Here is a 26268-nt window from a genome sequence, read left to right on the forward strand (position 1 = left end):
CCTTAAGACGTGATATTCATCCTAAGCGAAACTACAATTATTAATCACAAGAAGCCAGCGTCAATTTCAGGGAACCTTCCGACCAAAATTGCATCGAATTACTTTTCTAAAGATCCTAATGTTGATCAGGCATTAAAACAATTAGATAGTTTTTATCGCGGTAATTAACAATTCAAAGTATGCATGCAATCAATCATAAGCAATTAAATAAAAATCACATATTCATGCTAAGGCTTAAGGCTTCGCCCTAGCAAAAGAAATTAGTTCCGCATATTCATAATTGAAATCATAGAAAATATATTCAAGAAAAGGATTGAAAGCACCTTCAAGTAAAAAGTCTTCAAAACCCTAACAATTATCTCTGTCTCCAAAATTGCATAAAAGAAAGCGTCCGTAAAACTATAGACGGCTCAGCAATATATTTGCCAAGCCACCCCATAAACCCTAGGAAACATAACCCTAAATTAAATGATAAAATTCGTCTAAAATCTGAACAGCCACGTTTTGACCCATAAGCTGCTCCAAAACTGGCCCAATATAGCTGGATTTAATGTTTGGAATATTCTGAAAACTTTTCCAGAAGGTCACGAACCCATCCGAGGTCATCTTGGGCTCTAAAAACGCAATTTAAGCCCAAAAACGTCATTTTCCAACACTGCGCACTGCTTCTTTATTTCATCGTCAGAAAATAACCGCTTGGTGGAAAAATCCCAATTTTTGATACGATCAAGCTAAGTGACTCACGAACGTCCTCCAACTAGAATTACTCCAAAATTCGTCCATTTGATCCTGTTTTGCTCCAGAGGAAGTCGAAAGTCCTATATTGAAAATACAATTCAAAGTATCAAAATTCTTCCAATATATTAACCAAAATATACTAAGATTAGGGTAAAATATATAATATAAAATCTACTCATCAAATACCCCCAAACTTAGCTTTTTGCTTGTCCTCAAGCAAAACAAGACTCAAACAAAAATAAAAATTTAGCAAACTAGACAACTAGCTAAAATTAACTGACAAAAATTTTCACCTTCAAAGTTGCAATCCATAGCAAATTTTAAAAACTAGAACATCTTTTCAAAAGTTCCAACCAATCCCACCACAGAGTCTAAGCCATTTAGAATCAATTAGAAAAGAATTTACAAACTTCCTTTGGTGTAAAGTGAACCAACATAATTAAAGAGACTCGACTAAAACCCTTACCTCTTGTCCTTCTTTATTTCACACATACTCTCATTAAATATAACTATATCATTAAATATAACTATTTTTCTTTTTCTTTTTCAATTTTTTTTCTTTTCTTCTTTTTTTTTCTCATGTATAACATTTTTTTTTTTCAGTAACAGTAGTGGTCATGCAATGTCAGTTCACTTAAGCTTTCAATCCAACCCATGTAGCGAGCTTTAGGTCAATGACTCCCAAACCACTAGGGCTTTAGGGCACTAGGTGTAGAACACCCCTAAAGACTTATTAACCCGAGCTGAAAAGGCTACGAAACCAACTAACCACCCTGCCCCATGCCAAAACTCTACCGTTTGACGCGAGAATCACTGCTGATTAGGCAGGACTGGCCCGGTTACTAGGCAAAACCTCGGGTGAGACAATTATTACTTTATTCACAATAATAACTGACTTTACTTGAAACAAAAATTAAAATTAAAAATAACTTAGACTAAAAGCAAGTGTTTCAATCTCACTCCCCACAAACCATGTTGGTGTGATGTGCAAAGTTCAAATTATAATTCATGAATTAGTGTCTAAGCAACGATAAATAGAAAATACTCTACTATGGGATTAATCTTCACCATGTCCATTTGTTCTAACGTTTAAAATAATCTATGTATATTAACTTAAAAAGATTGAAAATTCTTAACTGACACAAAAATCAAAAATTAAAAACCTAAAATTTTACTTTGCCACCCCCAAACTTATATCACACTTTGTCCTCAAGGTGTGGAAAAAATAAAAGAAAATAATTAACAACTTTACAAAGAAAATGAAATAATAAAACAGACACCATCTAAAGCTATGAATAAGTACAAAAATAGGACAAAGAAATGACCCAAACGACATGACAAGGAACAAAATAAATAAAATAAAATAAAGGAGAAAAGAAATGCACCTGGGAGACGTGGCCTCCATTATGGCCTGACAAACATATGGGCCTGGGAAAAATACAAAAACATTGGATTCCCGGGAAATGAAGGGGATCCAACTGGCGTGCAATTTGAAATTTTTTTTTCCTGGCTGACCTCGAGCACCGAGCCGAACGACTCTCTTCGTTTGATTAAACCCAGAGCCAAACGGCTCTTTATTTTCCCATTGCAAAACAGCTTTCTCGGACAGACAAGAAAAATGCCAGATTTGTACACGTGTTGCGCATCCGTTTCACCACTCCTTAGGATTCCAAATAAAAGGTTAAGATAAACCCATTTGCCCATCTCTCTCTCTTTCTCTCAGACCCCATTTTTCTAAAATGAAAAGACCTCTCTGTCTCTCACATTTTTCTTTCCAAAACGCAAGAACCTTCTGTCTCTTGAGAAATTCAGCCTCCTCCTCTCTCGTAACAGCACCAACCTTGCACCCTAAACCACCCAATGATATTCATGTTTCTCGGCAAGAAACCCAAACCCACACCTCTGTCATAGAAATGGTAGCACATTTAAAGCCACAAAGGTAATCTTCGTCCGTGTTCCCCCTTTTTCATTTTTTTTTTTTTTTTGTAGTCTCTGAGTAACTGGTTGAACACCATGGTTCTGTGATTGATGCATGTTGGTCTCAGGTCTGTGTATATTATGAATGTGCAAACGGCCATGACTTGAAAACTCTGCAACGGCAATGAAAAGGAACAACAACTACAACACTGCAGATCCGGTTCCTACAAAAGGTAAAAATCTTGTACTCCGTAGGTTAATGAACCCCATGTTCTGAGAAAATATCTTCATTACTTGTGCATGTAATTATAATGGTATGGTATGTATGCAGAAAACTCAGATCCGTGAAAGATCCGAGAGAAAGATTTCTCAAACTGAAAATCCATTGGACAGAAAGCATGACACATCTTAAAAGTCGTGATATATTGGTTATGAAGGTATAAACTCAGCCCTGCTCTGATTTAAATGGCCTGATTAATTTCGTCCATGGATCTGAGAAAAATGTTAACAAAAACCATATGTATATGCGGGTTTAAGCATGCATCGAGCTAACAACATACGGACTAACATGTATATGATGAAAGGGGACTGGAAATGCGTTAGACTTAACGAAGACTAAATCACCACGAAAAATATGGACCCTAAAACGTAAAGGAGCCGAGATTTGATGAACAAATAACAAAATGAATAAGACCTGCAGACCTAAAATGAATTTCACAATGTTGTGTGTTTTAAATGATACATAACCTGGATCAAAAAGCCATAATGTCATTAGTCTTTCTGTTGTGAACTGTGTAGGACGACAATCTGGTCCCAGAACAAAGGAAGAAAACAGGACCCGCTTGGACATCACAAATCCGCCTCCCATCCAAAGGTAAAACGAATCCTGGATTGTGGTGTCTTGATTTGTAAAAATTGTATTTATGTCCCAGCATGGTTTCATTGTTGTTGTTTTTTTTTTTTTTTTTTTTTATGCTCAGGGAATGCTGATCCATGATAGAGCCCATGGGAAGGGAAGCGGATGGACAAACATCAGCTTCAATAGACAAAAACGGCACAAGCTTCCAAGAGCCCAGATCGGTGAATCTGGGAGGTAAAATTTCATATCCTTGCAAGTTGAATTGTTGTAGATCTGGTAATAATAGATGTACTCAGTTATGTGGTGTATGGATCTGTGATTTAACTGTGCTTCTCCATGCATTGCAAAACTGAGCTGCAGAAATTTAACTGCTCAAAATTATGTCTATGTGCTAGATCTGCAATAATCTCCCCCAAACTTGCATCTATGAATGATTTTTTACGTTGACTGCTTTAAATTTCCAGCATAGTGTAGATGTGGTTGATGTGAACGTTAGACTTGCTGCTGGGTGCAGGATTCCAGCATAGGACGCGCTTTATTTTCCACGTGCGCAACCTGCAATTAACCAATATGCGTAAAAAATAAATTAAAATCAAATCAAATAAACTGGGTAAATAATATCAACCTGCAATCTTCCATTTTTCAATTTTTTTTCAATTTTTTTTGTTTTTTTTTAATGTATGTTTTTTTTTTGTTTTTTTTTAATATTAAAGAGAAAATCAAACGAAAATTAAAATTAGGAAAAAGTTTAGAAAAATTGGGTTGCCTCCGAATAAGCGCTTTATTTTAAGTCTGTAGCTAGACGTTGCGGAATTCCGGTGGCTAGATCACTGGTTCCTTCAGAGTCAAAGACTCGTATGCAGTATCAAAGGGTGACTCCACGTATGGTTTCAGCATGTGACCATTCACCTTGAATGCGTTGCCTTGAGCCTCATTAGTTATTTCAACTGCCCCATGAGAATAGATTTTAGTAACCAAATATGGCCCAGTCCAGCGAGATTTCAATTTCCCTGGAAACAGCTTTAGCCGTGAACTGAATAGCAGAACCTTTTGCCCTGGTTGAAATTCTTTTTGTAGAATTTGACTATCATGAAACGCCTTAGTTCTTTCCTTGTAAATGCGAGAACTTTCATAAGCAGCCTGACGAATTTCCTCTAGCTCATTGAGCTGCAATTTAAGTTGTTCCCCAGCTGAGTCATACGAAAAATTTAACTCTTTAATTGCCCAGTAAGCCTTATGTTCAAGCTCCATAGGTAAATGACATGCTTTCCCATAAACGAGTCGAAATGGTGACATCCCAATAGGAGTCTTATAAGCTGTCCGGTAGGCCCACAATGCATCATTTAATTTTAAACTCCAATCTTTACGTGTTGAACCAACTGTTTTCTCCAAAATGCGTTTTAATTCTCTGTTTGAAACTTCCACTTGACCAGATGTCTGTGGATGATAAGGTGTAGCCACACGATGATTAATTCCATATTTTGCCAACAAATTAGCAAATGGTTTATTAATAAAGTGCTTCCCCCCATCACTAAGAATAACGCGTGGAATTCCAAAACGCGGAAATATAACCCCTTGGAGGAACTTTAGGACCACTGATCCCTGATTAGTGGGTGCTGCAATGGCCTCGACCCACTTAGAAACATATTCCACAGCAACTAAAATATAGTGGTTTCCATGGGATGATGGAAATGGTCCTATGAAATCAATACCCCAAACATCAAATAATTCAACAATTAAAATACTTTGCTGGGGCATCTCATTCCTTTTGGACTGGTTGCCGACTCTTTGACACCGATCACAAGCCTTGCACCAATTATGTGCATCTTTAAAAAGTGTTGGCCAAAATAACCCACTCTGCAAAATTTTCTCTGCTGTTCTTTTCTGGCCAAAATGTCCCCCACAAGCAAAATGATGAGCAAACCTTAAAACACTTTCCTGTTCGGCTTCAGGAATACACCTGCGAATAATCTGGTCAGGGAAATACTTAAATAGGTGCGGCTCATCCCAGAAATAATGCTTGACATCAGATAAAAACTTATTTTTCTGCTGCAACGTTAAATCTGGATGCACTACACCTTTAACCAAATAACTAACAATATCAGCGAACCATGGTGTACGAAATTGGACTGCAAATACCTGTTCATTTGGAAAACTCTCTCTCAGTGGTAGGGAATCCTCTTCTGAAGCTGTCGGAATAATCAATCTAGACAAGTGGTCAGCCACCACATTTTCACTACCCTTTTTATCTCTGATTTCTAAGTCAAACTCTTGCAATAAAAGAATCCAACGAATCAATCGAGGCTTAGCATCTTTTTTAGACAACAAATATTTTAAAGCTGCATGATCTGTATAAACAATCACTTTAGCCCCAACTAAATACGAACGGAATTTTTCCAATGCAAAAACAACTGCCAACAATTCCTTCTATGTGGTAGCATAGTTTAGTTGTGCATCATTGAGGGTTCGACTAGCATAATAAATAACTTGGGGAAGCCTATCTTTCCGATGTCCAAGAACTGCTCCCACTGCATAATATGATGCGTCACACATCAATTCAAAAGGAAGCTCCAATTAGGTGCTGCAATAATGGGTGTTGTAGTGATGAGTGTGTTTAACTTCTTGAAAGCCTCCAAACAAGCCTCATCAAAAACGAAAGGAGCATCCTTAGCCAATAAATTACACAATGGTCGGCTAATCTTGGAGAAATCCTTGATGAACCGTTTATAAAACCTGGCATGGCCAAGAAAAGATCGAACACTCTTAACAGTTGTTGGGGGTGGCAACTTTTCAATTGCATCAATTTTAGCCTTATCAACTTCAATACCCCTGTTAGAAACCAAGTGGCCTAGGACAATTCCATGCTTAACCATGAAATGACACTTTTCCCAATTTAAAACCAGGTTGGTCTTAATGAACCTTTCAAGAACTAGAGATAAATTCTACAAATATTGGTCAAAAGAATCCCCAAAAACAGAAAAGTCATCCATAAATACCTCAACTACATGTTCAACTAACCCGGTAAATATGCTCATCATGCAAGGCTGAAACGTGGCAGGCGCATTGCACAAACCAAAAGGCATTCTTCTATATGCGAAAGTCCCAAAAGGACAAGTAAAGGTTGTCTTTTCTTGATCCTCAAGGGCAACTGGAATCTGGTTGTACCCTGAATAGCCATCCAAAAAACAGTAGAAAGCACGACCAGCCAACCTTTCCAACATTTGATCAATGAATGGTAATGGAAAATGATCTTTTCTAGTACCTGCATTGATCTTTCTATAATCAACACACATACGCCACCCAGTGGTCAAACGAGTAGGCACACGTTCATTATTATCATTCTTCACAACTGTAATACCAGAACGCTTTGGCACCACTTGAGTTGGACTAATCCACTTACTATCTGAAATAGGATAGATCATCTTAGCATCTAAAAGCTTCATAACTTCATTACAAACAACTTCTTTCATAATCGGATTCAAACGACGTTAAGCGTCAATAGCAGGTCTTACTTCATCCTCCATCAAAATTTTATGCATACAAATTGTAGGGATGATCCCTTTAATGTCAGCTATAGTCCAGCCAATTGCATCTTGATGACTCCTTAAAATGCGCAACAATTTATCTTCTTCTGTTGATGATAAATCAGCAGCTATAATAACTGGCAGCGAAGAATCTGCACCCAAATAAGCATATTTCAAGTGTTCTGGAAGCACCTTTAACTCCAGTTTAGGTGGCTGTACCTTAGAAGGCTGCAACAGCTTTTTGGGTTCCCCCAAACTTTCAAAAACGTGCCTCCAACGTGGGGGTTGAAAAGGAACACTTTCCAAAGCTGAAACATACTCAAAAACCGCTTCATCTTCTGTATTTTTATTCTCAAACCCATGCAACACATTTAACAATGGATCAGATGTCAAACGTGGCATAATTTCAACATGTAATAAGCTGTCAAGCACATCAACACACATACAATCATGCACATCACCTGGCCTTTTAGTAGCTTCAAACAAACTGAACACAACAGATTGATCTTGCACTCTAAGTGTAAGTGTTCCAGCCTCTACATCAATTAACGTTCTAGCTGTTGCCATGAAAGGGCGTCCCAAAATAATCGATGTTTGCATATCTTCATCCATATCCAAAATCACAAAATCTGCAGGAAGATAGAGATTATCCACTTTAATAATTAGGACTTCAATAATACCCCTTGGAAAAGCAACTGAACGGTCCGCTAGTTGTAGAATAACTGATGTAGGCTTGATTTCTCTTTATCCCAGTCTCTGAAAAACAGAAAAAGGCATTAAATTAATACTAGCACCTAAATCAATTAAAGCACGTTTAAAATGAGAATTTCCAATTGTGCATGAAATTGTAAAACTCCCTGGATCTTGTTTCTTTGAGGGCAACTTGTGAAGCAGAACAGCGCTGCACTGTTCTGTAAGAATCACTTTCTCAAAATCAACAAGCTTCTTTTTCTTTGTGCAAACATCCTTAAAAAACTTGGCTTAAGACGGAATGTTCTTGATGGCATCAATTAACGGCAAATTAATCTGAACCTTAGACAAAGTCTTCATAAATTCTGTCAATTGTTGATCTTTAACTTTAGGCTTCAACCTTTCAGGATAAGGCATAGGTGGCTCAATGACTGTTCAGAATCTTTCGAATTGGCAGATTTTTCAACATTCCCCGAATCTGTTTTTGGCTGTGAAGCCACCCGCGAATTTTGAACGCAATTTTCATCCCTGTTATCAAAACTTTTACCAGAACGTAGAACTCTAACTGCCTTGCAATCTGCACCTCCCCTTGGATTTGGTTCGGTTTGGCTGGGAACTGTACCTGGTGCCCTTCCAGAAACCTGCAAAGCAATCTGCCCCATCTGTTTTTCCATGTTTTTCACTATTGCCTGTAGATTTTGAATTTCTTGAGTGGTAATCTTTGCCAATTTTTCAATTGCAACCTCCCAAGCAGCCTTAGGTGCAGCAGGTTGCTGTACCTACTGTTGAAATTGAGGCCTCGTGTGCTGTTCCTTGTCCCACCTTAGATTAGGATGATCTCTCCAACCTGGGTTGTAGAAATTAGAATACGGGTCATATCGAGGGCGCTGGAAATTGGTAAATGCATTAACTTGCTCTGCTGTAAAATATGGAGAAACATCTTTATGTGGGCAGCTCATAAAATCGTGAGTTATCATGTTGCAAATGCTGCAAGCAGCTTGTAAGGGCTGCTGTACAGCAACCTGGGAACTTGGTATTCTCTGTAATAACATGTCAAATTTTGCGTCAAGCCTTTTCTCCATTTTTTCAATTTCTGCTGTAACATATGGAGAGCCGTTAGACATCTCAAAAACAAACCTAGATTGTGGCTGCTCAACTGCCCACTGTTGTGTATCCGCTACCATTTTTTCAAATAACAAACAAGCCTCTTGGGCATTTTTATCCTTGTACGAACCTCCGCAAGAAGCGTTGACAAGAGTTTTTGTAGTCATATTCAACCCTCTGAAAAATATATGCATTTGATCAGTAGTGTTAATACCCGAATGTGGTCATTTTCTAATCAACTCCTTAAACCGCTCCCACGCCTCATGAAACTCTTCATTTGGTTTTTGGGCGAAAGATAAAATCTAAGTTCTCATGTCAAGAGTCTTAGACGCCGAATAATACTTGTTTAAAATTTTTTCGCTAAGTTGGGCCCAAGTACTAATGCTTCCAGATGGGAGTGTGAGGAGCCACCTCCTTGCTTGATCTTTCAGTGTGTATGGAAATAAACGCAGCTTAATAGATTCGGCTGAAAATCCCCTCACCAAAATGTTTTTGCACCCCATTAAAAATTCTGCAATGTGCATGTTAGGATCATCAGATGATAACCCATGAAACGTAGGTAGAATATTCAACATGTGCTGTTTTATTTCAAATGCAGTCCCTTCCTCCACTGCCGGATAAGTAATGCAACTTGGTATATTTGTGGTATGGGCTGTCAGTGAATCACCCAGGGGCAGACCTGCCTCTGGAATTACAAACGCCATTTTATCTTTGTTGTGCAGGTCCCCAAAATTTAAAGATTGTAGACAAGTTACCTGCAGAGGAGGAACCCTCTGCAAAGTTCGCTCCCTGCATTTTCTCCTTAAATTCTGCTTAAGTTCTGGATCAAATGGAATCAATTTTTGCACTGTTGAACGGGTGCTGACCATGCACAGATTTTTGAAATCTACACCGCTGTACTGTTGTAATCTGTAAAGAGAAAATGAAAACGAAAATTAAATTTTTTTTATATGTATAAACAGCAATAACTAATTGAAAATCTGATTCGTAGGGATTATTTTAAATAATCCCCGGCAACGGCACCATTTTCTTGATAGGATTTTTACTACTCATGTGAACGGGCTTAAACCTCCTATTTTATTTGCAAGAATCACAAGGTTATTGTAGTATAAACGGATTTCGCAAGGTCGTCTCCACAGGGATTATTAAATAATTCGAACTAATCAGATTCCATTTAATTATTGTAAAGTAGAAATTGAAGTGATTGATTTTATAACCTAATTAAAATAAAAACGAAATTAATGAAGTAAAATAAACAATCTGCAATATTAGAGCTAAAGAGAAAAGAAAACAGTTTTGGGAGAATAAAATTAAGAAAGCACTAGGGTTCCACCATCACCTAGCAATCCTATGAATTTTTACCAATTACTTATAATCTACACATGCCACTTTGAAGGTTAGATTTTCCTAATTCATATTCTACTTGGAACCTCCAACATAGAACGGATATCTAACATGCAACCCGTCCGGACGTTCGGATCAAATCTGAACATGAAAGACTCATTATGCTTTATGAAAATCCTTTGAAAAACCATGCAATCCTTAAGACGTGATATTCATCCTAAGCGAAATTACAATTATTAATCACAAGAAGCCAGCGTCAATTTCAGGGAACCTTCCGACCAAAATTGCATCGAATTACTTTTCTAAAGATCCTAATGATGATCAGGCATTAAAACAATTATATAGTTTTTATCCCGGTAATTAACAATTCATAGTATGCATGTAATCGATCATAAGCAATTAAATAAAAATCACATATTCATGCTAAGGCTTAAGGTTTCGCCCTAGCAAAAGAAATTAGTTCCGCATATTCATAATTGAAATCATAGAAAATATATTCAAGAAAAGGATTGAAAGCACCTTCAAGTAAAAAGTCTTCAAAACCCTAACAATTCTCTCTGTCTCCAAAATTGCATAAAAGAAAGCGTCCATAAAACTGTAGACGGCTCAGCAATATATTTGTCAAGCCACCCCATAAACCCTAGGAAACATAACCCTAAATTAAATGATAAAATTCGTCTAAAATCTGAACGGCCACGTTTTGACCCATAAGCTGCTCCAAAACTGGCCCAATATAGCTGGATTTGATGTTTGGAATATTCTGAACACTTTTCCAGAAGGCCACGAACCCATCCGAGGTCATCTTGGGCTCCAAAAACGCAATTTAAGCCCAAAAACGTCATTTTCCAGCACTGCGCACTGCTTCTTTATTTCATCGTCAGAAAAAAACCGCTTGGTGGAAAAATCCCAATTTTTGATACGATCAAGCTAAGTGACTCACGAACGTTCTCCAACTGGAATTACTCCAAAATTCGTCCATTTGTTCCTGTTTTGCTCCAGAGGAAGTCGAAAGTCCTATATTGAAAATACAATTCAAAGTATCAAAATTCTTCCAATATATTAACCAAAATATACTAAGATTAGGGTAAAATATATAATATAAAATCTACTCATCAAGCATTTTTGGGCCAAGATTGGATAGTGCAAGCATGGAGACATGAGGATGGACGTTTTTGAAGATTCGAAGGCTAAAAATCAGCATGTGTGTGTGCAAGTGTGTTAAACTACAACTCCAAACATCCATCCACTACACCCATTACATCCACTCATTACCAAACACTCATCCACTACACCCATTACATCCACTCATTACCAAACATTCATCCACTACACCCATTACATCCACTCATTACCAAACACTCATCCACTACACCCATTACATCCACTCATTACCAAACATCCATCAACTACACCCATTACATCCACTCATTACCAAACCCATTACATCCACTCATTACCAAACACTCACCCATTACCAAACACTACTAATTACCAAACACTCATCCACTACACCCATTACATCCACTCATTACCAAATATCCACCCACAACAATCATTACATCCACTCATTACCAAACATTCATCCACCACACCCATTACATCCACTCATTACCAAACATTCATCCACCACACCCATTACATCCACCAAACATTCATCAACCACACCCAGTACATCCACTTATTACCACAACACTCATCACTACCACCTTAATTAGATGGTGGTCCTCTCCCTAACCTATAAATACATCCACCCTTCACCATAACAAAGGGGAGAAGACAATCCACCCATCCACCCTTCACCATAACTCAACTATATCCATCCACCACCATAATTTACCACTCATCCATCAAACCACACTTTGTGCCGCAACAAAGAGAACAAGGAGGACCCTTAGATGTGCTTGCCATTCAAGTTGGATTGTTGGAGCGTTTTTAGGTGTTTTCATTCTTTTGTTTTCAATGTCTAAATTTGTTTATCTTTGCTTTGTGAGTATGAGGAACTAAACCCCCCTTAGCTAGGGGGAATTCGAAACCATGTTCATGCTTGCAATATGATTTGATTACCTTCAGTTGTGATTTCATAAGTTGTGAATTCAATTTGTTTAACTGCTTGATTGATAACTTATTCGTGTATGTTTATTAAGAGTGCACACTTAGTTTGCATGCATGAATATGATGCTAGAGTATAAAGGAGTTTCACCTAATAGTTACAAACTTATATTCACAAATAGTGGAGGTCGCTTATAAACGATCGCATTATATAAATTCTTGGCAGGAGTTTCATGCTCATCATAGTAACGAATGCCTCGTCAATACTTATAGTTTTCATAATGCTTAATGATCTTTGATTGTATCTTTATTGTGCTGTTCACATAAAGAACTTTTGAAGAATGCTTGAATTGTTGTATGCGCTTTCCCATCCAATTCAATATTTTAAGGAGAACTTGAAGGTTAATTTAAGCAGACTTAATTAACCTAGGGTGTTGAGTTTCATGATTGATCAAAAGAACAACTGAAAATTGGATTATGTGCAAGTATGTCATGTGTGGAGAAGAACCTCCTAGCTAGCCTTCCATCATTTCAATTTACTCAAATTCGTGCAGATTTCATTAGTTCTTTAATTTACTTGTTTTGTTTTCAAATTCATCAAAACCAAAACCCCATTTACTTTAAAGTGTTTTATTAGTCAAAATCTCTTTTGATTTGTGTTTTTAGGTGTCCCAAAAGTGTGTTAGAGTCCAAATCTGCCCAGTTTGTGTTTTTAGGCAAATTTGAGCGTTTTTAACTTGTTCTGAGTCCTTTGAGTTTGTTTTAAGTTCTTTGAGTCTAGTTTAGTGTTTTTAACTTTGTTTATATGTTTTTAAGTAAGTTTAGAGGTTTTAGCAAGTCCTACTAATCCCCAGTTTAGAACAATCCCTACTTGCATTTATACTACAATTTGACAACAAGAGGGTTTAATTTGTGTGTGAAGTAATTTTCGCATCATTAGGTATCACTCATGGTTTGTGGAAGCCCTAAAGATTAACAAACACTAATCTTCATCAGAGTGAGAATTGAAACTAACATTCAATTCACAATCGATTTTAAGAGTTACAGTTGCCCACTTCCTCGCTAATTGGAACCTAATGGATCGTACACCGAGTAAGGATGAATGTGAAGAAATATTAATGAGATGGATAAGAAATTAACTAGTTTAATTGAGCATGGTCTAGATTAATTAATTAGTTAATTAATCACACAAAGGGTTCATATATGGCTTTTAAGTTAGTTTCGGGTTTCACGACCTAAACGAGTTTTGGTCATGAGGCACATAGAGTTTAGTTGTATGACAACTATAATTGAAATGAGCAATTAACCCAACTAAAAGGGGATGGCTGGCCATAGCATATGAGTGAGCTTATTGATAAGTTTGTTACTCAAACGGAGGGAGGTATAACAAGTGTCCTTATAGCCTTTCCTTCATTAGGGTTTTTTTTAAGGCAAAGAGTGTAACATTTTCTCTATTTCTCTCTACATAGATGTCGGCCACTTTGAGGAGTTTTACTAGCATCAAAGCTCCTCGAAGTCAATCCATCTCTTCTTCACACCACATCCTTCATGTGGAGACTTAGAGGTTTGCAACCTTGCAAACATTGGAGTTCCTATCCTCAAATCCTTAAGGAGTAAAGAAGAAGCAAAGAACCAACCATCCATCTAAGGAGAGAAGAACACAAACACAAGGAAATATTCAAGGAGTTGGAGTGAACTTGAAGGCCCTCCACTTGAGTGAATCCCTTGTGTAATCAAGGATGAGCTTCAAAGGTAATGGAAGCTCTAATTCTCTCCTCTTTATTTTATAAAGAGTCTTAAAGCTTACCATTAACTAGGCTTTGAAAGTGATAGGTTATATAATTGTTTTTTAGTGTATGCGTACTTTATAAAGTTATATGTATGCTTAAATGTTCTTATAAGTTCTTATTTAGGACAAAAATTTTCCTTAAAATTAACCAACAAAAGCTATTGAAAAACATAAAATAAAGACAAAGTTAACGTGTATGATAAGCAATAAATTAGGTTCTAATTCTTTATTTTTCTTTTTCATTAATTGAAACATTATTTTCATTCTTTATCAATTTTTTTTTTAAATTTTTATCTACACCATTATTTGAAAATCACATTTTTTACATATATTGTTTTAGTATTTTCATATATTTCTCTTTATAATTTTTACCCATTGTTTAAATTTGTACCAATGTTCCTTTCAATTATAATTTGTACCCTTATTTTTTTATTGAATGTACCTATTTCTTAAAATATAATTATATGTATTTATTTTATATTCTAAAGTATATCAATAATTATTTATTAAAATATAGCACGTGGGTACATCACTTATTTGCTAGAACTATGTGAAGAATAATATCTCTATCCTTGATCTTTAAGTAATTCTATTTTAAATTTATTATTTGGATTTGTTGTGTGGTATTGAATGCATAAGTGCAAGAGTTAAATCCATTAAGTGATGCTAAGGACATCAATCAAACTATTTAAACAAACATGATTTTAGTCTTATAATTAGATTGATGATAGGAGCATGTTTATGCGACTTTGTTTTCTTATTTCTTTGCATCTAATTAGTTAATTCTCAATTGTTATAGTGATTTATGTTATTTTCATTTTATTGAAGTTTCAGTTGGTAAGGATGACAATAAATGATCAAATGAAGCATTTTGGAGCAGTTTTAGACTTGGATTGGATAACATGTGGGGATAACTTATGTGTGACATCTCGTTCCAAAGATATGTATTATTTTATTATCAAGGACGTGAATTTACTATTTTACCCCTCGTTATGAGCGTTGTGGTGTGTTATGTATGTAAGTGTTAAAATGGATGGAAAGGAAAGAAAATAAAAGGAAGAAGGGAGGTCACGTGCGTGTGTGTGTGCGTGGCTGGTAGAAGAAAAAGAAGAATAAGAGATTGGGCAAAGCTGCCCAACCAGAGGAAGAGAGCAGGAGCTCTAGGAGAGAAAGGAGAGAGAGCTGGGCGAATAGAGAGAAGAGAGAGAAAAGCCAAGCCAATCAGAAAGCAAGAAAGGAGAGAAAGGAGAAAGGAGAGAAGTGGGGGAAAAAGGAAGAAACGGGTTTTCCCCAACCCGTGCACCCGCACACCCATCTCTATTTTTTCGACGATTTTCACTGGATTTCTCACAAATTGGATCAAGGTATCACTCCCAATCAACACCTAGACCTTCACTCTTCATGTTTCACCCCAAAATCTTGAAATTTAGTGGTGGTATGGTGAAAAACGCACCCGTGGGTGCCACGAGTTTGTCTTCGAAATCCTCCAGTTTTTTAAGCAATTTCTTCCAATCACTACCACCCCTAGCTTCATCTTGAGGCCTAGAACAAAGCCCAAGCATTGGTTGGGACGGCGGAGTTGATTTGAGGACGAATTGGAACTCACCCATTTCTAGGGTTCATACGGATTTTGGTGAAATTGAAGTGTTTCCAAGCCAAATTGGACTTGGCCACATGTATAAAGTTTGCTCTACTATTTGAGATCTTCATTTCTGTATTTGTTAAGAATTTTTTGAAATAGTTAGATTTTCCGGCGAGCCGGGGCAGCCGACTACCACCCACGGCGGCGCATGCGGCGGCACGTGGCCAGTGGACCGCCAATGTTATTTTTAAGCAATATTTGATGTCACCTCCCGCACCATATGCTCACATTGGATCCAATTAGGTGCACAGTCTTGTCGTATAGACCACTATAAGTGGTTTCGACTCGTAGGTGACTAACGTATTATCGCACAGCTAGTATTGAGAAAGTAGAATTGAGCATAACTGTATCTCACCCAATCTTGTCGTACAGACCCTTTTTAGTGGTTCCGACTTATGTGTAGAATATTACCATATAGGTCATAATAGTGACCCCGACTAGATTGAGTTTGAGCTATGAATTCAGTCATACAGACTACCACAGGAGTTCCGGCTAATATATCATATTTCCATGAAATCATTCTTACCTAAATTAATTACTTGCTATATCTTGGTATGGCATATATGCATAAGTTTATGATTATGTGAAGCATGAAATTATTTGATACGCGTTCATATATATATATTTATTTATTTATTTATTTATTTATTTATTTATGTATATGCTTATATCTATTTTCTGGGAAAGTAACCATATACTTGTTTTACGGCGAGGGGTTAGTATATTCAAAGGAAAATAAGTTTTTTGTATAAATGTGTTTTACTGACCCACCCAACTTTGTTTTTCGCCCCTCCAGGTCTTAGATAGCAGAGTTTGGTGGCCACGAGGACTCTAAAGGTGTTCTGATAGAATCTGAAAAAGTTGGATTCATCTTCGGGTGTTGTATTTTAGTAATCATCCTACTCAACTGCAACTAGACGCTCGTATTGCTCTGAAAGTGTATTTATACACTTAATCTCTCACTAGCATCCTTTCTTAAATCGGATTGTTAGTTAATAGGTTTTAAATTGTTAGTATTTCTCTTACTCTTTATCGCTTCTGCTTTGCGCTCATGGCTACGTCACTCTTACGTGACGGCCAGCACGTCTCGACTTCGATCGGGGTGTGTCGGTTTGGTATCAGAGCTTAGGTTGCAGTCCTGTATATCTTAAGGATTCTCTTAGTGCCGTCTATCAGAACTATACCGCCTCTTAGAGAGTCACGTCGTTCAGATGAGCCTAGTTTCCCTGATATAACTCAGTTCGGGAAAGCTATTGCTAATATGATTCCGCTTGTTATCTGTCCTTCCCAAATGACTTCCCTTGAGAATGGTTATAAGTTGAAACTGAATCATTTTAGGGAAAATGAAGGACCTGAGGGAGCAGAGCGATGGCTCGATCATTTGGAAAAGACGTTAAGCGTTATGTAAAGTCAAGGGAATCTTCCTTTTGAAAGGTGGATCAAGATAACTACTTGGTTTCTGAGTATTGAATCTGCATCCTGGTGGAGACATAAGGCTTATTAATTGATGCTAGAGGAATTTGCTGGTTGAGAGTTGTTTAAGGAATTGTTTAAGAAAAGATTTATTCCTCCGGCATGTATGGATGATAAGAATCAAGAGTTTACAAATTTGAGACAAGGAAAGATGTCGACGAATGAGCATTATAGAAGGTTTATTGACTTGTCTCGTTACCATTCGGATGTTGCTACTAATCCGGTTGAGATGTTACGTCATTTTAAGCTGAGTAATAAGAATATGTAGTGTTCTTTGGCGATCACTACCCATTCTGTTTCTTACCCGAAGTTTTACGAAATTTTGTTGAAGACTCTGAGAATATGTTCAGCAATAATGATGAAGGAGAGGAAAAGAATGGGAATCAGAGGAAAGATGACAAAAGTAAAGGTCAGTCATCTCAAGGACTTTGAGAAACTCAAAACTTCAAAAGAAGTGAAGCTAGTTCTGGTTTTTCCAGCAGAGGAATTAGTACCACTAGTCAGATGAGAGGTGGTAAAATTACTGGAGGTCCTAGATTCCAGAGGCAGGAAGATATTGGTAAAGGAAATGTACGTTGTACCGTAAATACAATAATAGTCACTTTGGAGAGTGTAGGCGAGAAATCAGCAGATTTTTTTCATGTGGACTAATGGGACATAGAGCTGTAAATTGTCCCCAGAATCAGTAGATGCCCAACAGTCTTCTTTGCCACCACCAACGCCGATCTAGCAAGTTCCTGGATTCATTAGCTATGGTCAGATAGGCCGTGGTGTGTAGGGGTGAAGTAATCAAGCTAATAGAGGTCGTAAGGGATGAAAACAAGCCAATGACGTGTTAAGATATCACTGCAAAATGCTTTGAGTCATTCGGACTTGATTATGGATACGTTAAATATTTTGGTCACTTTGCCAGAGTTCATTGGTCGTGATGCGGAAACTTGATTGTTTTGGACGATGTTGCCTAAGAAAGTAGTGAATGAGTACGATAGAAGGGTACACATATTGATGTGAAAATTACTTAACACACAAATTAAACCCTCTTGTTGTCAATTGTAGTAAAGAATGTAAGTAGGGATCGTTCTAGGCCGGGGATTAGGAGGGATTGCTAAAACACCTGAAACTGACTTAAAAACGTAAAATTAAGTTTAAAACACCAAACTAGACTCAAAAGATGCAATACAAACTAAAAAGACTCAAACTAGTTTAAAAGACTTAAAACAGCTTAAAACAATGAATTAGACTCTAAACTGACTCTAGGGATGGTTTTGGATGAAATTAGGTTATAACTTGACTCAAGACACTTAAAAACACAAATCAAACAGATTTTGACTAATAAAACACTTTAAAGTAAAGGGGGATTTGATTTTGATGAATTTGAAAACAAAACAAACAGATTGTAAACTAAAACAGTTTTTTGGGACGAATTTGGGTAATCTATGGATGATGGGCTAGCTAGAGGGTTCTTCTCCACACATGACACACTTGCACATAAACCAATTTTCAGTTGTTCTTTCGATAAATCATGAAACTCAACACCCCAAGTTAATTAAGTCCGCTTAAATTAACCTTCAAGTTCTCCTTAAGTTATTGAATTGGATAGGAAAGCGCATACAACAATTCAAGCATTCTTCAAAAGTCCTTTACGTAAACAGCACAATAAAGATACAATCAAAGATCATTAAGCATTATGAAAACTATAAGTATTGACGAGGCATTCGTTACTATGATGAGCATGAAACTCCTGCCAAGAATTCATTTAACGCGATCGTTTATAAGCGACCTCGACTACTTGTGAATATAAGTTTGTAACTATTAGGTGAAACTCCCTTATACTCTAGCATCATATTCATGCATGCAAACTAAGTGTGCACTCTTAATAAACATACACGAATAAGTTAATACTTAGCAGCTAAACAAATTGAATTCACAACTTATGAAATCACAACTGAAGGTAATCAATTCATATTGCAAGTATGTTCATGGCTTTGAATTTCCCCCTAGCTAAGGGGGGTTTAGTTACTCATAATTGCAACAAAATCAGAAAATAACAAAGTAGATATTGAAAGCAAGAACGAAGTACACCTAAAACGCTCCAAAGTTTGAAGCTTGAAACACCAAGGACCTTTGTTTTCACTACCTTGTTGCAGCACAAGTATCTAAGGATGTGTGTGGATTTATGGAAAGGTTATGAATGTATTTAGGTTGGATGGATGCCACGACAAAAGGAAGGGAATGTATGGATTTGTGTTTGATTTTTGGTTGGATGAATGCCACGGCAAGGGAATGGAATTGTATGTGTTTGTGGGATGTGGGAATATATGGATGAATGTAAGGTGCTCACGGCTAGGATGGATCTCCTAGTTATGGTGAAGGGTGGATGTATTTATAGGCTTTATAGGCTAGGGAGAGGACCACCATCTAATTAAGGTGGTAGTGGTGTATGTTGTGGTAATGAGTGGATGTAATGGGTGTAGTGGGTGAATGTTTGGTAATGAGTGGATGTAATGGGTGTAGTAGATGGATGTTTGGTAATGAGTGGATGTAATGGGTGTAGTGGATGGATGTTTGTAGTTGTAGGTCAACACACTTGCACACACACATGCTGATTTCTAGCCTTCAAATCTTCAAAAACGTCCATCCTCATGTCTCCATGCTTGCACTATTCTATCTTGGCCCAAAAATGCTCCAAAATGCTCCAAATAGCACTTTGTTGCTAACTTTGTTATTTGAACCTACAAACACACGAAAATAGCTTAAAGTACTAAAATAACTAGAATTAAACTAAGTAAATGCCAGGAAACAAGCTAACTAAGTTGCATAAATATGCTCCTATCACATATATTTCCCAATGAACGACAGGATGCTAGTATTGCACCCTCAGGAATTATTACTTACTTATCAAGACAACAACGGGTTATCAGTAGTACGGTGGTGGTGGAAGATATAGTTATGTCAGTGAATCTTATCCCTTTAGATATGGTGGATTTCGATGCTACTCTAGGCACATATTGGTTGCATTATGATTGTGCCAATATAGAGTGCTACAGGAAATCAGTTACTTTCCATCGGCTTGAATCACTAGAGATTACTTTTGTGGGCGAGCAAGGTGAAAGGAGGTGTGCCATTATTCTGTTGTAAGAGCAAAGAGATCGTTATTGAAAAGCTGCCAAGAATACTTAGCTCACATAGTGCTAAATGATGCTACACTGAGTAGTGTGGAAAATGTAAAAGTTGGTTAGACATTTTCTGTTGTAATTCCGGATGAGTTACCTGGGTTGCTGCCAGGCAGAGATGTGGAGTTCACCATGGATTGGTTTCTAGGTACAAATCTTATATTAAAGAATGACTCCTGCTGAGTTACGGGAATTAAAATTCAGTGTGCAGGAATTGATTGATAAAGGTTCCATTTAACCTAGTACATTACCTTAGGGAGCCTCAGTTTTTGTTGTGAAAAAGAATGACGGGACATTAAGACTATGCATTGATTATGGGCTATTAAATCGGGTAACGATTGAGAACCATTATCCATTACCTTGCATGGATGGTTGGTTTAATCAGCTTCGAGGTGCCTATGTATTTTCAAAGGTTGATTTAAGGTCTGGTTATTATCAGTTGAAGTGTAGCAGTGAGGATGTTCCTAAGATTAATTTCAGGACTCGTTGTGGTCTTTATGAGTTTTTGGTGACGTCATGCGGAATGACAAATGTGCTTGCTGCTTGTATGGGTTTGATGAATCAAGTATTCCAGCAATAGACAAGTTGTTATTGTTTTCATTGGCGATATTCGAGTATATTCTAAGTCGAAAGCGGACCATGTTCGACATTTTAACTTGGTATTAAGGAAATTGAGAGAACATCGGTTGTATACCAAGTTTAGTAAATGCCAATGTTGGATGAATCAAGTGACATTTTTGGGGTGTGTGATATCTGTTCAAGGTATTCAGGTGGATCCTTAAAAGGTAGCAGCGGTGGAGAATTGGGAACAAGCGTGAACCGTGAGTGAGGTACGGAGCTTTCTTGGCTTAGCAGGCTACTATAGACGGTTGTTAAGAATTTTTCAGTCATTGCTTTGCCATTTACGAGTTGACGAAGAAGAGGTTAAGTTTGAGTGGCATGAAAATTGTAATCAAAGTTGTCAGCAACTGAAGTATTATTTCATTTATACGCCGATTTTAACACCCCTAGATGATAGTGATGATTTTGTGGTCTACAGTGACGCCTCGTTGAATAGTCTTGGATGTGTGTTGATACAACATGATAGGATGGTTGCTTATGCTTCATGGCAATTGAAACCTTATGAAAAGACTTACCCTACTCATGACTTGGAATTAACAACCATCATCAATTCTTGAAATAATGGAGACACTATATTTATGGTGAGAATTAGTGTTTGTTATGCTGGCCATGTTTCTCTTCTTGCGGACTTGAGATCTTCTGGAGTGAAGCTTAAGGTGAAAGAACGAGAAGAAGCTTTATTGACTAATTTATAGGTCAAGCCAATTGTAGTGGATCGTATACTCGATACCCAGAGGATTGATGACGAAATTCAAGAATTAATCGGGGTAAGAATTGACGGGAAAAAGAAAGACCTCAGAGTTAGAGAATCAGGTGACATGCTTATGCAAGGGAACGAGATGTGTGTGCTTAATGATGTGGAATTAAGAAAGCAATTTTGAATGAAGCACATAATTTAGCTTATGCGATGCATCCTAGAGGTACTAAAATGTATCATACCATTCAACCATTTTATTATTGGTCGGGTATGAAAAGAGAAATTGCTAAATATGTTAGCAAATGTACCAATTGTCGACAAGTTAAAGCAAAAAGGAAGAAATTTTTGGATTAATGCAGCCACTTCTCGTTCCAAGGTGGAAATGAGAAAATATTACGATGGAAATTTGGGTGATAGTTGATTGGCTTACTAAGTCAGTGCATTATTCTTCAATGAGGGAATAGTAACATTTCCAGAAGTGCAACACTTATTTACCTGTCTTATGGAAAAGAGATTTGGGCTTACTGTTGGAAGTATGCCCACAAAGCCACTCATTTGATGTAATAGCTTTTTGGAATACTTAATGTATTAAACTTTTATATGTTTAATGGAGGGCAAAGCTTATTGTTAATCACTATTTATTGTATCATGTGTTTAAGCAATAAGGGAATCCAAGGGATGTATTTGATCTAAGAGACAAGTGATCTAAGTGACTTAGATTATCGAGACCATTCTCTTATGTTCATTCCTAAAACGTTCCTAGCCATAGGATTGCCAATTGGGCATTGACAATCCGCTAAGGTTAGTATGTGTTATGTTGACTCAAGCGTGAGTATGACTAGTCTCAAGTCATTTGGTGTTGGACACTAAGACAAACACATAGGTGCTCGAAAGAGTAATCGAGTACACTGAACTACGATCAAAAGAGAGTTCGAACATACATGTCATGTATGAACTCTAAAGTTGCAATATGCAAAGTAGTCCTTTGACCTGAGGCATCATAGATGTCTAATGGTTAGGTCCTTGATCTTTAATCATGTCAACGGCATTCCCTCGGAGTGTCCACGGCATTGTTGGGGTCAAGCTATCTAGTCATGTAGGCATATGAATGCACAACAAGGGATCTCTAACCTTCCATGGTGGAAGGAGAATACTCTAAGATATGATTCTAAAGTCTTTGGCCAAAGCAAATGAATATGACTTAGGAAGTTTGTTCCAAATCATATTCAAGGGAATCATATAGGAAAGTATCACATTGGATAGTAGACATGAAACAAACTATCACTTAAACAATGTGATTAAGAGTATTGTATTAGAGAAGGACCGTATTGCATTGTAGTTGTAACTGGATAGGTTCTCCAACCAATTCTACTTAGCTTGGGTAACCATGATATGCTGCTAGGCGTCACTCATGGTTTGTGGAAGCCCTAATGGTTAGCAAACACTAATCAATAAAGGGAGAATTGAAATGTGGTTTCAATTCACAATCGATCGTTAAGAGTAACAATCGCACACTGCCTCGTTAATTGGAACCTAATGGATCGTACACCGAGTAAGGATGTATGTGAAGAAATCAAATGAAATGGATAAGCAATTAAATGGTTTAATTGAAGAATGGTCAAGATTAATTAAATAGTTAATTAATTATACGAAATGTTCGTATTGGGCTTATATGTTGATTTTGGGTTTCGGGGCCCAAAAGCGTTTTGGTCCACAAGGCCCATTATGTTTAAGTTGTATGACAACTAAAACAAAATGGGCAAATTAGCCCAATAACAAAGGAAGGCCGGCCATTAGGGTGAATATGGCAAACTTGGATTAATTACAAGTTTGCCACTCACTTGTAATGAAGTATAAATTCAACTTTATAGCTTTATTTTCATTAAGGGTTTTCTTGTTGAAATTGGGTGAAACATTTTCTCTCCTTTTTCTTCCAAGAGGCCGGCCACTAAGGGGAGGGACATCTAGCAATCTCTTCTTCCCTAAGTCATCCATATCATCTTCACAAGATACATCCTTGGTGAAGAGACTTAGAGACATCAAACTTTTGGTGTTTTGGAGAACATATCATCATTTCCTCAAATCTTCAAAGGAGCACTAAAGGGAGGAAAACACAAGGAGGATCCAAGGAGCTTGGAGGTGACTTGAAGGCCCTCCACTTGGGTGAATCCCTTGTGTAAACAAGGATGAGCTCCAAGGGTAAAGAAACTCTAAATCTTTACTTATCTTTAATGTTGTTAAAGAGTTTATTTTGGTTCACCATATACTAGGCTTTGAAAGTCATGGGTTTTATGAATTGTTTTTTAATGCATGCCTACTTTAAAGTGTTAATAGCTTGCATGAGTATTCAATTGTTCATACTTGTTCTTAGCTAGGACAAAAATTTTCCTTCAAGTGGTATCAGAGCCTAGGCCTAGTTTATGGTGAATCCTTTTGGGTTTTGTGATTTTCATGATTTGTGATTTAAATGTTGTAAATGTTACAAGCTTTATTCTTGCTTTTGAATATATAAATTTTTTGAATATATAAATTTTGCTAGAAAATTTAGCATCTCAAATGTTGTAGATGTATTTCATTTAAGCATGAATATTGGAACCAAAATTTGGTGCCATGTATTTTGGGAAATTCGGCCAAATCCTTAGGGTGACTTTTTGGGTTCATGTTTGTCTTGTTAAAATGGTTTTAAGGTGACTTTTGGAACCCCTAAGTACCCTAGGATATTAGCCCTCTTTTGAGTGGTGAAAAATTGAGTTTTGGTGAATGAAAACATTCATGGAGCTATTATGAGTTTTCATGGTGTTCTTCAAATGTTCTTGAAGTTCTTGCCAAGAACAAAAAGGTTTGAAGTTTTGATTCAAAAGTTTTATGTTTTTCATAAAGTTTTGGTTTAATTTTGATGGGTGAAAGTTATTGGTGAAACATTAATTTTGGCTTTAATGTTTGTCTAAACTCATAAATATTTTACAAAACATTTTCTTACAAACCATCAATTTCACCTTTACCTCACCCACCAAAATCAAGTTGCATAAAACCCTTTCACACTCATTCACACTCCAAAACCGGCCACCCCCTAGTGGGGGTACTTTTGGGGTCTTTTATGCAATTACATAAAGTTTTGATACTTTTGTGTATTTGCACTTTGGCCCAAAAGTTTACGTTTTTACGTTAAGGCCCTAAAACGCTAAAGGACAAATTGTTTTGATCCTTTAATGATGTTTTTACATTAATAAAATTTTGGGATCTGGTTGTAATTACATGAAGTTGTGGACTATTGTGTTTTTACAAAGTGACCCCAAAAGTTTTTGTATTTGCATTATGGCCCAATTGTTGTGGTCATAGTTTCCTTTTGGCCCAAAAGGATGAGAACAAAATTGTTTTGTCTCTTTAATGAGAATTGGATTTTCATTTCATTTAGTTCCATTTAAATCAATTCTATGGATCCAAAAACCAATTGTTTAAGTTGCTTTCTTAGTTAATGTGATTAATTGAGAAAAGGGTGATTATGAACCAATGGCCACGATAATTGAGCTATGTGATTGGCCGATTTACATTATGAATGTTTGGGTTTTAGTAGTGTAGATTTGAATGTAATTTGATTAATTCAATTTGTTGTAAATGGACATAAGTCCATCATTTGATTTGTGTTGTAAAAGGGCATAAGCCCTTCTTATTATTTCATGTATTCCTTTTGTTTATATGTATGCAAAATGGAATAGTTGGGTCCAACGCCCAATGGGAAATAACGGTTTAATTGGATTAAACGCGTAACTAAAATCAACAACTATCTACCTTAAACCCAAGGTCCAACACAAGGCTCGTGTTGGATCAAATTAATTGGTTCATAATCATCCTAAAACCTAATATGACTATATAGTCCATATGAGGATGCAATGCATTCGTTAGTAGTTCCATATAGTCTCACTTATTTCTTCGAAATAGTGGGAGTATTATAAACTACTAAATTCATATTAAACTTGGACCAATGGTTGTGATAGGCCCAAGTTCTTTTAATGAGATTAAAATGTTTTGATGTAGCCCAACACTACTCCCTCAAAATGGATATTAAGTTGATAAGCGAGAGATGTTTTGAATATCTCTTCGTAGGCCTTTCACCATGGTGGGATCCAATCGTCTGTGACTCATGCACCGGCTTCACCCTATAATGGGGAAGTTCAAAGTATGTGCTTATATCCAGGAGGAACCCATAAACATATGATGAGGTGAGTGTCGACAACGAGTATGACCAACATGATATAATTCTGAGGTTGTGCTTGAACCTCTACATAAACTAAGCATGGTGGGAATGACTTAACTAAGTGCAATGGTGCCAACATGATATAATTCTGAGGTAATCATTCTCTAGAGGCCAAACAAGATGGGTAATTACAAGAGTTGTAAATGAATAATGCGTTATTCTCTCATCATTATTTTTGCTAACCAACATGATATAATTCTGAGGTGGGCTTGGTAATGATGAGTCTCCCATACCCCGCTAAGAGTTCAATATAACTCTCGAATTCTATTGAGGGATGTGGAATTTGCCAAAAATAGTGGGTGGTACTATTTGATTCGAAGACCCAATCAAATAGTTTTAAACAAACAATCTAATACGATTTCTGTTATGTTATGTAGTGAACGACATGCCTAA

The 26268-nt window shown here is 36.9% G+C and overlaps 1 long non-coding RNA gene and 1 other non-coding gene across 2 annotated transcripts in view; both read left to right on the forward strand.

Annotated features, from left to right (window-relative positions):
• The first annotated feature begins 2984 nt into the window (after nt 1-2984).
• The window catches only part of LOC139192840 (uncharacterized), a 63941-nt gene continuing 40657 nt past the window's right edge, over nt 2985-26268 (forward strand). The window contains exons 1-3 of the long non-coding RNA XR_011577286.1: nt 2985-3092; nt 3454-3529; nt 3636-3748. This is a non-coding gene — a long non-coding RNA (uncharacterized lncRNA). The remainder of the gene's footprint in view (nt 3093-3453; nt 3530-3635; nt 3749-26268) is intronic.
• On the forward strand, nt 9045-9149 carry LOC114822363 (small nucleolar RNA R71). The gene has a single exon (XR_003770439.1). It is a non-coding gene; the product is annotated as a small nucleolar RNA R71 (small nucleolar RNA).

Source organism: Malus domestica, chromosome 16, assembly GCF_042453785.1.
Source record: "Malus domestica chromosome 16, GDT2T_hap1".
NCBI classification, from domain to species: domain Eukaryota; kingdom Viridiplantae; phylum Streptophyta; class Magnoliopsida; order Rosales; family Rosaceae; genus Malus; species Malus domestica.